Here is an 11,810-nt window from a genome sequence, read left to right as displayed (position 1 = left end):
TTTAAAGGCAGCGGAGTCAAGCAAACGGCGCTCCGCGGGCACACCGAAAACGACGTGGCGGTTTTCAAAGCCGCCAGAATTAGGACAATTTGGTGGGTGATCGCTGCAGCCCCCGTGCTGGTGCCCGAAGGGAGGAGGAGGCCAGGCCCCAAGCCCCGGCCCCGGGTAGCCCCCCTGCGCGGGGTAACCCCCTGCCCGGCGGAGCCCGGGCTGCGGCGCGGCAGCTGCGGCGAGAGCTCCCCCTCCTGTTTCTCTCCTCCTCCTCGACATCACGGTGGGAAAAACGCATCATGGAACCACGGATACCAAAACGCGTGTAAGCACCAGTCTGCGTGCATTTATGCACGTATAAACGTCCCTGTACACCCACACGTCCAGGGAGAAAGCCGAAGTTAAACAGGGAGTCTCTTGTACTTCTTTCCAAACAGCAGCCGCAGACGTGGCAGGCCACAGTAAAGGTGTGGCTCTTAACTGTTTTTTTCTTAATAGCGCTGATAATTTACCTCACCGTTCCCTGCTTGCCAAGGTGTTATCAGCTCTCTGTCAGCTTGCTTAGCAATGCCAGTCACCGGAAAACGCATGTCTCTGCAGCCTCTCACAAGCCAACCTATTCTCATCTCACCTGTATTCGAAGGGAAGCCGTAATAAACAGCAATTTAAATTCAGGTGTTTGGTTTGCTGAAGTGTTTAATTAAACAAAGAAATTAATTATATGTGTTCACAGAAAAGTACCATTATGTTGATTTTTTTTTCTATTTGATCTGAAGTGGAAATGTTCCTTTGACTTTCGTATGACACGCTAAGGTGATAGATTATTTATGCCATCAGAAGCAAAAAAATGCACTGAATAATTAAAATACCAGTTCCCAATTTTGTTGGTTTTTCTTTCTCTTTTTTTTACAAGTACAGCCAGCCATTTTCATACACATGAAAAAGACACATGTGAACTTCTCCCTTGCTTCAGTTCCACCCAATCCCCACTTCCACCTCAGCGATGTTATTTCACCCATACCTTTGAGAAAGGGTACATTCCACTCATTCCTGAGCTTGGACGAATGCCTGCAGCATTACTCACACACAGTAGTGTCTGCAGATTCTTTTCTGCTGTGGATACTAATCTCAATCCAGAGCTTTCTTAGAAGATTAGAGGCTGTTCTGCAAAATGTCAAGAGGTAGCCTCTCCAAAGCAGATGCAGTATGGCAGCTGAAATGGGAGCAGTGGCGGCTTTCCAAATGCTAAGGTCTGGAAATGTTTGGAGGTATTTTAATATTGATGAGTATTTCATTTTTTTGTACTGTTTTAGAGTATCAGTGTCAAGTCTGTACAGATTAATGGCAAGATAGAGCCTTAATACTGTTAATGCTTTTTAAAGTTCTGACAAAGAGAGAAAAGCTTTATATAACTTATTAAATCATTAATTACTGACTGCTCCTCTTGCTTGAAACTTCACATAATTTGATAAACAGAAAAAAATGTTAACTTGTTTCTCTTTGTTAAATACTTCTAAGACTTCTGTTAAAATGCCTTTTTGTTTCTTGTTTCATTTCTCCTGTTCCCTACAGCAAAAGGAAGCCAGGAAAAGTCTTTCTTTTCCTTCTTCAGCATCAGTGCACCCACGCCATTAAAAGTCAATCAATATTAAACCTTTAAAAAGGTAAAAATGCATTAAAAAAACAAATCAGTAAATTATGCTCCGGACACCAGTATTGACTTTGGGGAAAAATCTTTATCATCCGTCTACTGCTACACCCTATCTACCCACTATGGTTATTCAGTGACTCTGCTGTGATGCTTTAATATTGGATATAATGCCAAAAATCAGGTGGAGGAAAATGAAGGACCTATGGATGAGCAAGAAACTTGGACACATTATACCTGATAGAACTTGCCTGTGACAAACTATGCATTTGCAACTTCCAGACTTCATGAAGGTTGAGGACTGTACTGTACTTGTCAATCTTTTGAAGTTTCATTTAATTCAAACCAATGGTGTACTTGCTCTGTCATACAGGTTGGTAAAAGTATATAGCAAGTTCTGCTTTCTTGAGGGGTTCTTTTCAACTTGTTGGCTGACACCCAAAAAGCTGACCTCCAAAGGATACTTTGAAGAAGGTCTGAGGTACCTGAGAGACCCTCCTACTGTCTGTGTGTCCATCCCGTTTCTCACATACCTTGAAAGCAGGGAACTGTCAAAGCCAGAAGTGAAACTGGTGAGGGATGGAAACTTGGGCTCTTTGCAGCTCTTCCGCAGCTATCAGCTCTCTCCAAGGTGAGCTGAGAATAGCTACAGCCAAGGCATGTTCATTTCTTCACCTGTAACTTCTCAACAGTGACCATTTCTGCCCCTTCCCATTCATTTACTTCTCCACACAGAAGAAGGCAGGAGGGAGTCTTCTTGTTTTCTCTTTAACAAACAGGGAAGTCTCACAGATGCTACAATGACAGGAGGAGAGAGGAAAGGGTACAGCAGAAAGTTCTCCCTCCCTTTTAACTTCATTCTTTGTTTTTTTTAATAGATCAATTGTGCTGATATATTTCTGAAAATATTATTACAGTAATCTGCATCAGGCTAAAAGGCATCCCTCCTCTCTGTCTTTCTGTGAAGAACAAAAGAATTTTTTACAATAAAGATAGTGGTTTATACATTTTCTCATAATCCTGTATTACCCTTGTGAGCTTTGTTGCATGATATAGTATGTCAGTTTAAGTAACATCTGTCAAGGGATGGAAAGCAATTACAGGTTCTTTTCATTCATAAAGTCATTCTGGAGTTTTTTCATCCTTAATTTTCTTGTCATGCTTTCCAAAACATTACATCATTTTGTCCAAATTACCCCCTGCATTACATATACAAGGTAAAGTGGGTTATTCATTTATTTCCTGGACCCAAAGAAACATGTCAAGGTATCTACAGTGACATATATTAAATAATTTAGACTTGGGTAAAGTTGGGCTTTCACATGTCATTTTTTGACAATCAGTTTTCTACTGCAGTGCTTGCTTTCCTGCCAGCATCTCACCAGAATCCTACATGACATGTGATTCAATCTCTTGATCTTCTCAGTTATATTTACACGTCCTAATATATAATGGCAATTCATTCGCGTTGCTGTTGGTCAAAAGTCTGTAAGAAAGTCCCCAAACATATCTTAGGAATGTATAACAGAAAAAATATTCAGGACTAGGATGTGCATGTATTTTCAGTGTAGGAATATGGTTGTTATTCAGCAAATAAAAAACCAGCTAAGGTTGGAAGGTAGCTCTGGAGATCATACAAATTGAATTTGCTGTATTTCAACGTGTGTCCACGTGCCCCTTGTCCTTTCACTGAGGAGACCCTGGCTTCATCTTCTCTACCCTCCACCATCAGGTATTTATACACATTGATAAATCTCTCCCGAGCCTTCTTTTCTCCTGACTGAACAACCTCAAATGTCTCAGCCTCTCCTCATCTGCCAGATACTCCAGTCTCTTCATCATCCACATGGCCCTTTGCTGAGCTTGTTCCAGTGAGTCCATGTGTCTCATACTGGGGAGCCCATTCCTGGACCTAGCACTCCAGACGTGTCTCACCAGGGCTGAGCAGAGAGGGAGGATCACCTCCCTCAACTTTTCCCAATGCACCCCAACCTTCTCTGCTGCAAGGGAGCACTGCTGGCTCATGTTCAGATTACTGAATGCCGGGATCCCCAGGGCCTCCTCTGCAAAGCTACTTTCTAGCTGGTCCCCTGCCTGTGTTACTACAAATATTATTCCTCTCTGGGTGCAGGACTTCATGTTTCTTTGCTGAACTTCACAAGACTTTTATCAGCCCATCTCTCCTGCAATTTATTAAATTGTCTTTGATTTATGATCTTTTAGGTAATTAGCATAACTATTATCTGGAAAGATTTTGTTTTCCTGAACTGTGTTGCTTTTCCTAGTTAAGTCATGCATGTAACATTAATGACAATAATCTATGCCTCTTACTGACATAACAAAAAGTAGGTTTTACTCAAATTCAGTCCTGAGAACCTTCTACATAGGTGAGAGTTTTTGCCTTAAGAGGGGATCAATGTATGTATTCATCACCATCTGAGGCTCTTGAAGAGGAGTGTGGTTATCAGTTTCTTATCACACTAGAGTTGATGCATCCGCACCACTTCCTTTCAAATCACCAGGGGGTGCTGCTGGGAGACAGTTGCATACAACTTCCATCCCACCCAGCCGGCCTGCTGAAGGCTTGCCTGAAGACTTCAGGGGTTCGAGGGTCAGGAACTCCACATATATCTCAGTTAGCTTGCACTGAAATCCTGCCCACATACATGTCAACCCTGGCGTGTTGTGGTTTATTCTGAGTAGCACTAGAGGACCCCAGGTGCACCAGCATACCTGCAAGTCCAGGCAGCAATTACGTTGGCTTGCAGAGCCAAGGCTCTGTACTGTTGCTTTCTCTCACCCCCTGGAACAACATGTGAAATTGCCTCTTGCGTATGTTAAGTGTGTCATAGCTAGTGCCTCTTAAGACCCAGTATGAGGAGCTGTAGACTGAGATTTATTTGCTTTACCTGAATGGCCAACACCAAAACCAGGTCCAAAGCCAGCTTCAATAGATAGCCACCCATATAATTATTTAGGGTCTTCTTGTCTGTAGTTAACTGATACTACAACTACCAGTTAGCATTACAACTATTTTGCAGATGCGAAATCATCGGGAGGGAGATAGATAAAGTGACAAAACACATGTACTTGAAGAGTCTCGTGGCCTCAGCTAGAACCCAGCTCTTATGTCCTGTAGGACAGTCCTGTCACCGTTAGAACATGTAATCTAACCTTCTTGGAAAAAAATGAAATATGAGCCTCCCTTTGAACCAGCTTGACTTTGAGCTCGCTCATGAAACACCAGTGACCTTTGAAAGAACATGGGAATGGCACCATTGACAGATTTTGCCTCAGTTGGCTGCAAATAAAGTTATTTGAAATAACTGCCAAAGCTGTAATTTATCAGACTTTTTCACAGATTCCACAAAGACAGGGAAATTCAAAGTTGAAAGGCTTTCTCTAGGCAGCACATGCCAGGCATTTGTGCATGAATTGCAGGAGGGGAAATGATATGTTTCTTTTAGAACTGTTGTTGCCATCACAGAAAGCGAACAAGCATCTGTGCTTCGGAAATCAGTGGAAGGAAGGTGTTCCGTGAAAGGGAGCATGTGGGAAAGCGGCTTAAAATGGTGAGAGTGTATGAAAGTAGCAGGAGTTCTGAATGCCACTGGGGAGAAGAACTGGAACAAGGCTGACGCATAGAAAGGTGGCGAGAAAGCAAAAAGAAATGCAAAGAGGAATACACTGAAGGGGGGGAGGGGGAAAGGAAAGATACTTTTGGCTAGAAAATAGGTCTGAGCAAACTCCAAGAGCGAGAGAGGAGCAGAAAAAGAGAAAAAAATACAGGGCAGATGGAAAGTGTATCTATTGGATGATTGTGCAGGTGAACATGTAAGTTAAAGTTTTGGTGTGTTTTACTGTGGAAACAGATATAAAGCTGAAAATCAGATGTCCAAACAGGATTCCTGGTATAACAATGATCTAGACATTTACACTACACAAAATCTGTAAGATGACTGTCCTCTGCACCATTTGCCACTGATCTTGAAAATAAATGGGAAGATTCACATTTAGTAATATTTAATTCAAGAGGATTGCTTCCCTCAAACCACCATAAGTAAGGGTTACATCACCAGTCCTAAGGTTCTTAATTTCACTCCGGGGCTGACAATTTATTGTGTCACTACACTGTGAAGCTGAATGCAGAATAACAATTTAATACTTGAATGCCCAGAGCCAGGCAGATGTTTTGCATAAAAGTGTTCTCTTGTGCATGCTGAATGCCTGCAGCTCCCCCCGGGAGGTGGTGGGTGCTAAGCACCTCCGCAAACCAGGTCACTGCCATTCAGATGCTCAGAAGGGAACTGAGGTGCCAAAGTTTAAGACTAACCTTACAAGCAACTGACATCATTGTGAAAGAGTGTGTCTCTAAAGGACTGCCATGCTTTCCACCATTTGAATTTTGGTATGTAATAGGCATGCATTTGTAAATCAGATGCCTGTGTAGCTTGTAACACCCTCCAGAGATAATATAAGAATAAAAGAAAGAGGGAATGAGATAGAAAAAAAATAAGATGGGGAGAATTAATAAAACGGAAAGAGGTAGAAATGTTGTTCAAGGCTTCTTTTAGGCTATCTTGGACATGCCTCATTGGGTCTGAATGCAAACTATTAGTTAGGAGGCTTAAAATAAACATAATGAAGTGGGTTTTTTTCCCACATAATGCCTAATAGAACTGTGGAACACATGTCCTCAGAAAGCTCAGGGGAGAAAACATCTAAACAGCTTCACAGAAGAGCTTACAGGAACCGGACCTGGGAGATAGGGAAAACATCCATTTTGGTTTATTAAACATGATAGACTTGAAAGAGCATCTGGCTCAAGAAGTCTCTGAAGTGCAGTCAGGGGGAAGATGGGCAGACATGCCACAGGACATACTTCTTCACACTTGCTCCATTTCTCATGCTCTTCCCTTTAGCGTTTCATACTGTCTCTATCAGAGACAGGGTATACTACCTTAGATGCTCTTTTCACCTGACTCAATATTCTTATATTCTATTTTCCATTGCTAGCATGTGGTTTCCCTTCTATAGCTTACTTAAATGTGTTGGCCTAGATCAGTTGTTCTTCCTCTTGTACAGCAGCAGTAACTATGGTTGCTATAATGTTCAAATTATAATCATTTTAGGTCATGTAGTGAAATGGCAGGCAGGCATTCTAATTATAAGGATTAAAAGGAGAACAGATGCAAGTGAGTCAAGTGGTAGGTAAAAATAAATGCATTACCCCTTGTACCCTGAGGGTCATCACTGTTTTGTCTCCAACAGACTAACATCAGGATAAATTCAAAAGCAGAGTTAATAGTGCTGAAAAACACCAATGTTGAACTGAAGGGTTTACCTAGATGGGGAAGAAAGTGTATAGATAGTGCAGTATAGTACAGAGGAATACCTTTGTTTATCTTGTTTTAATTTCCACAAAGCCACTGTCAGGGTCTGACTGGAGAAAAGCCCAGTGCCCTGTTTCATTTTGTGATCCCAAGCACCGTATTCGATTAGTTGGTTTATTATGAAAGGACAATTATTACAATAAAGGGGAGAGCGATAGGACAGATTGGAAAAAAAGGTAGAAAATGAAGCAAGAATTCGGGGTGCAGAGAGAGTTACCACAGTGGATCCAGCAGTGTCCCAGGGATCCGTTGTTGTCATCGTTAGTGGTGGGAGTTCTTCAGGGGTCATAGTCAATATTGGAGCAGAGTGTCTTCCAAACGTCAGTTGGAGGTGGGTGTCCTCGAGGAGATGTCCTTCTGGAGTCCCATTGAAGGTACCCATTTTGGTGATGTCTTACTCCCCCTTTTACAATGAGTTGGTGCGAGTACCTACGTTCTTCATGTCACATATTCCTCTTCCTAGTGGACCAGCTTCCCTGGTCTCCCAGCCAGCTCTTCCAACTGTACGTGTCTGCACACACAGGTGTCTGTAGCAATTCTTGGGATAATGGACAGCAGCTCCTCACACCAATCCTGGTGGTAAGGGACACGAGAGTCTTATCTCAGCTCTTTCCTATTCATCCCTCAGGCAATGGATGGTGGATTCCCAGTGCAGCTCCTCAGTCCCTTCTCCCAGGCAATGGATAGAAGAGTCTTGTTTCAACTCCTCCCACCCATGTCTGAGACAGTGGCTGGTGGAGTTCCATTTCAGTTCCTCACACCAATCCTCCAGGCAATGGACAGAAGAGTCTTATCTCAGCTGTTTCCCACTCATCCCTCAGGCAGCGGACAGTGGAGTCCCATCTCAGCTTCTCATACCAGTCTTTGAGACAATGGACAGTGGAGTCTGATTTCAGATCAGTCTCTCACAGCCACTTAGTCGGTGCTACTTAATATACATTATTTTGTTCAGACACAGAATTACAAGGATGAATTCACATGATTTTATTTAACTTGTGGCTTCTAACTCAAATTTTTAACCCATTTTGTTTATCATCCTGCTTGACTTTCATGTACTGAGACTTGGCTCCCAGGCAGACATTACTCTCCACCTGGTAGCAAGACAAGTGGGGTGGGCATAGAGGGAAAGGATCCCTTAGAAAACCATTTCCTCTAGTGGTCTGGGTTTTAAAGTTGATCAGTAAACAGCAAGCCAGTACTGAGTCTTTGGTGTGGAGTGCTCCTGCTGTGTGGGACTGCTCAAGGAGTGGGTAGTGGCTGTCTTGGGAACTGGATCTTTCAGGCACAGATCAAAGGGGACTCATAAATAGAAAGGTACGGGAACCCAGGAGGGGGTAACACAGGCACTGGTGACTTCTGCAAAGTTTACTTCAGAGGAAATGTGCAGCCAGCCTTGGTGGAGAATACACACTTCCCGTCTAAGTAAAAAAGAAATATAGAAAGACAGAAAAAGGTGTACAGATCTTCTTCCCTCAAACCCAGCATCAGCAGCAGAAAGAACATTTAGTATTGTATCTGTGTTTGGATTATGCATGTGAATAGCAAGCAGCAAAATATAAATAACACTTCATAAATTACATATATTTAGTCCCTGAGAAATAAGCATTTTAACTGAAAAATGCTTCCATTTATTTATTTAAATTCACATAAAATATGTATGTTGTATATGTTTGCCAGTTTCCTACTATACTATGACTTTAATCCCTGTATCACTAACTGGCAATTGTGGAATGATTTATGTAGTTTTTCAATCTATTTTTTGCCTACCATACTAAATCCCCCATTTTTTTTGTACTGGACCCTCTGAAATTGCATCATCTTTTGTGATTTTAAATGATACTGGAATGGAATTCACTCGGGAAAAAAAATCCATAGCAAACCTTCAGATTTGTGGGGTGGGGAGTTTAACAGAGGGCATGTGAGTAAGCCTTTGTTTAGCATGGCTGTCATTTCCTCTTTGCTGCTTTTCACTTTTGCCCAGACCATGAACTCCACAGGCAAGCGACCATCTCCTTTGTTCCAGTTTTTGAAATGTGTCTGGTTGGAGTTTTCCAAAGCTACTAGAGTGCAATTAAATACACATAATAAATAGTTAATGGGTTGCCAAGCTGCAGAGGTGGGGCTAATCAGCTGAGGCTTCATGGGGTGGTTAATGATGGATTAAGAATGGGGAAACTGATAAAGCTAAATATTTAAAGGCTAATATTGTACAGGATGATGGATGCTTTGTCAGCTTCGATTGCATATGACCAGAATTAACATTGTGCTTATCTTCCTCCACCTTCTTCTGTGGATTACTTGGCTCCAAAATGTTGTGGTTTTGAGAGTCTCTGTCCAAATTCCCCAGAGTGGAGCACTGCCTGTCAGAGGAGATGGCCTAAGAGGCTGTCTTACAGTTGAAATTGGGTTGGGAGGTTAAAAAACAGTGACTATATGAAGAAGGGGCGTTACCAGCCACACACTGATCTGCTTCTGTTCCTACTCAGCTTGCTGAAATACAGGGATTTCAATTGATTTTGTTTTCTTTGCAGTGCTGGCTGGTGAGCCAGTGAGAAGGGAGCTGTGATCTGCAGGCATGCGGCACAGGAGGGGCATGTTCCACCGCCTGCACAGCACTGCTGGGAGCTACCAGGAGCTTTGGTTTTTCATTTGTGCCATGCACTGATGAGCTGCTGTGTCACTGCGTTTTGTGTGCAGAGTGGAAAGGGTAACACATACCTACTCATGCAAAGGATCCCTATATATTACAGCTATATTTATTTATTTATTTAAAAAAAATTGACATCATTATGCATTTATTATCATTTATTAACCAGCAATACATTATGTTCTGATATTGGTATCTCAGAAGGTATATTTAGGCTTAAAAATTAATACCAAAAATTAGTGCCAAATTCTGTCCGAGGGAAATGACTCCTACTGAAATCAACTGATGCTAAATAATGCTGCTTTTTCAGCATCTAACTATTGGATCGATAAGGCCTTCATCTTTCTCTGCAGTCTGTCAGCTACTGGGAAGACAGGCAGCCCTGTAGACAAGACACAGACAGTGAGGTCAAGAGAAGTGGATTCTTTCCTCAGTTTGCCTTAGGGGTTTTGCAAAGCCTTGGACAAATCACACAACCTCTCTATTAAAACTCCTGACTTCCAAACTGGAAATGATCATAACTGTCTGCTTCCCTGTCAAAATATGGAGTAAATCAATTTTCTGTATGTATGGAACAGTGGGGGGAAAACTACCTGAATGTTTTGGAAGGAACAGACATATTTCTGTTAGCTTTCATGTTTTTGTAAGCAGCCAAAGAGTGCACCCATGCTTTAATATATTAAAAAATTAAGCAATATCTAGAAGAAGATATGTAATATTGGCAGGGTATAGTTAGTATAATTTATTAACATTGTTCATTTCCCTGTGGACATCATTTATTTTGGATAAGGCCAGAGTGACTGAAACGTTGAAAGGTTAATGAAATAAGAGTGCTTTGCAATTGTTTTACTTTAGGTGGTAGTCAGAAAAATATTTCCACATTTCATGTGTTAGAAAAGATATCTGGAGCTGGCATGAGTAGTGGTTTTGATGTATTCTCTGGTACATTAGTCAAGAGCATGCTGATGTAAACAGAAGTGTCTCTTCACCTTTCATCTTTGTTCTTCAACTTTGATACTGGCCCCCTCCAGTGGCTTATTTCTCCTCCTGGGGAGGCTTAACAAAGTCAGTTTTCATTTTTCTAGTCTTCTTAAGACTCTAAAGAAATAGACACATCTATTGTATAGTCACTGAAGCTCTTGAAATAGTGTGGGATTTTGTCTCAAATCCTGAGGAGAACTGAGCTGAGAAGGAAGGGAAAAAAAAAAAGAAAAAAAGAAAAAAAATAAAGAAAAAAGACGAGTAGTTTTGTCCACAACTTAAAATATGGTAAATACATCATATTTTCACTTCTGATGGTGTTTGTTTGCTTTTTGGTGGGGGAGAAGAGAGAAAAACTGAGAATCTTCAAATTACAGGCAGAACAAGCGGCAACGCCTATGGGTAAGTTGATGCATCATTACCCATTATAAGACCTTGGCTTTTGATGCCTGTGACTGTCAAATATTAGCTAATTTGTAATGATTTTTTCTGCAATTGATGTGTCAGCCTGAAGCTGATTTTTAAAGTACAGTTTGCAAAATAAGGTTGGCAAAAAATACATTTTGCTTGTGTTAAAAAATATTATTGGACTGCATGACTGAGCAAGAAACTCTGTCTCTGTGCTACACAGCAGAAATTTGGCAAAGGGTTTGCCAAGGATTTGATGGGTGGGGGATGTCTCAGACTGCTCATACTAAAACACATAAATACAGACCTCTGGTCAGAATGGTCTTTTCACATTCCACTGTCTGAAAAGTCCAACAGTAACAGACATCTGCTCTAGGTATGCTGGGGATAGGCAAGACTTTCCAGCAATGGCTTTTCCTAGCAACAGAGGCCTTTTGTAGAGGTGAGTGCAAGAACTGAGGGATCTGCTGTTGCTCCCCACAGTCCCACCCATAAACACATATGAAGAGTCCATGCAGGCTGTGCAGACAAGAGGATATTGGAACTTAATGAGAAAAAAATGAGGAGACTGTGACAAGAATGAAGGAACAGCAGCTGGTAGAGATGGTGTGGGGGACTGAAGCAAAAGAAGCAAGGATGTTGGGAGAAAGAAGCCATGAACTTGGACCAGGAGTCAGAAATGGACTACTGAAGTAAGACTGCTGCATTGTTAAGAGAAGGGAAAGTGATGAAAGCATTAGGC

The sequence above is a fragment of the Neopsephotus bourkii genome, unplaced genomic scaffold (genome assembly GCF_033783945.1).
Source record: "Neopsephotus bourkii isolate Nb327-2 ecotype Australia unplaced genomic scaffold, CSIRO-AGI_Nbou_v1 NB_1358, whole genome shotgun sequence".
Classification (NCBI taxonomy): domain Eukaryota; kingdom Metazoa; phylum Chordata; class Aves; order Psittaciformes; family Psittacidae; genus Neopsephotus; species Neopsephotus bourkii.
The sequence above is the reverse complement of the archived record's forward strand: the minus strand, read 5'-3'. Positions refer to the sequence as shown.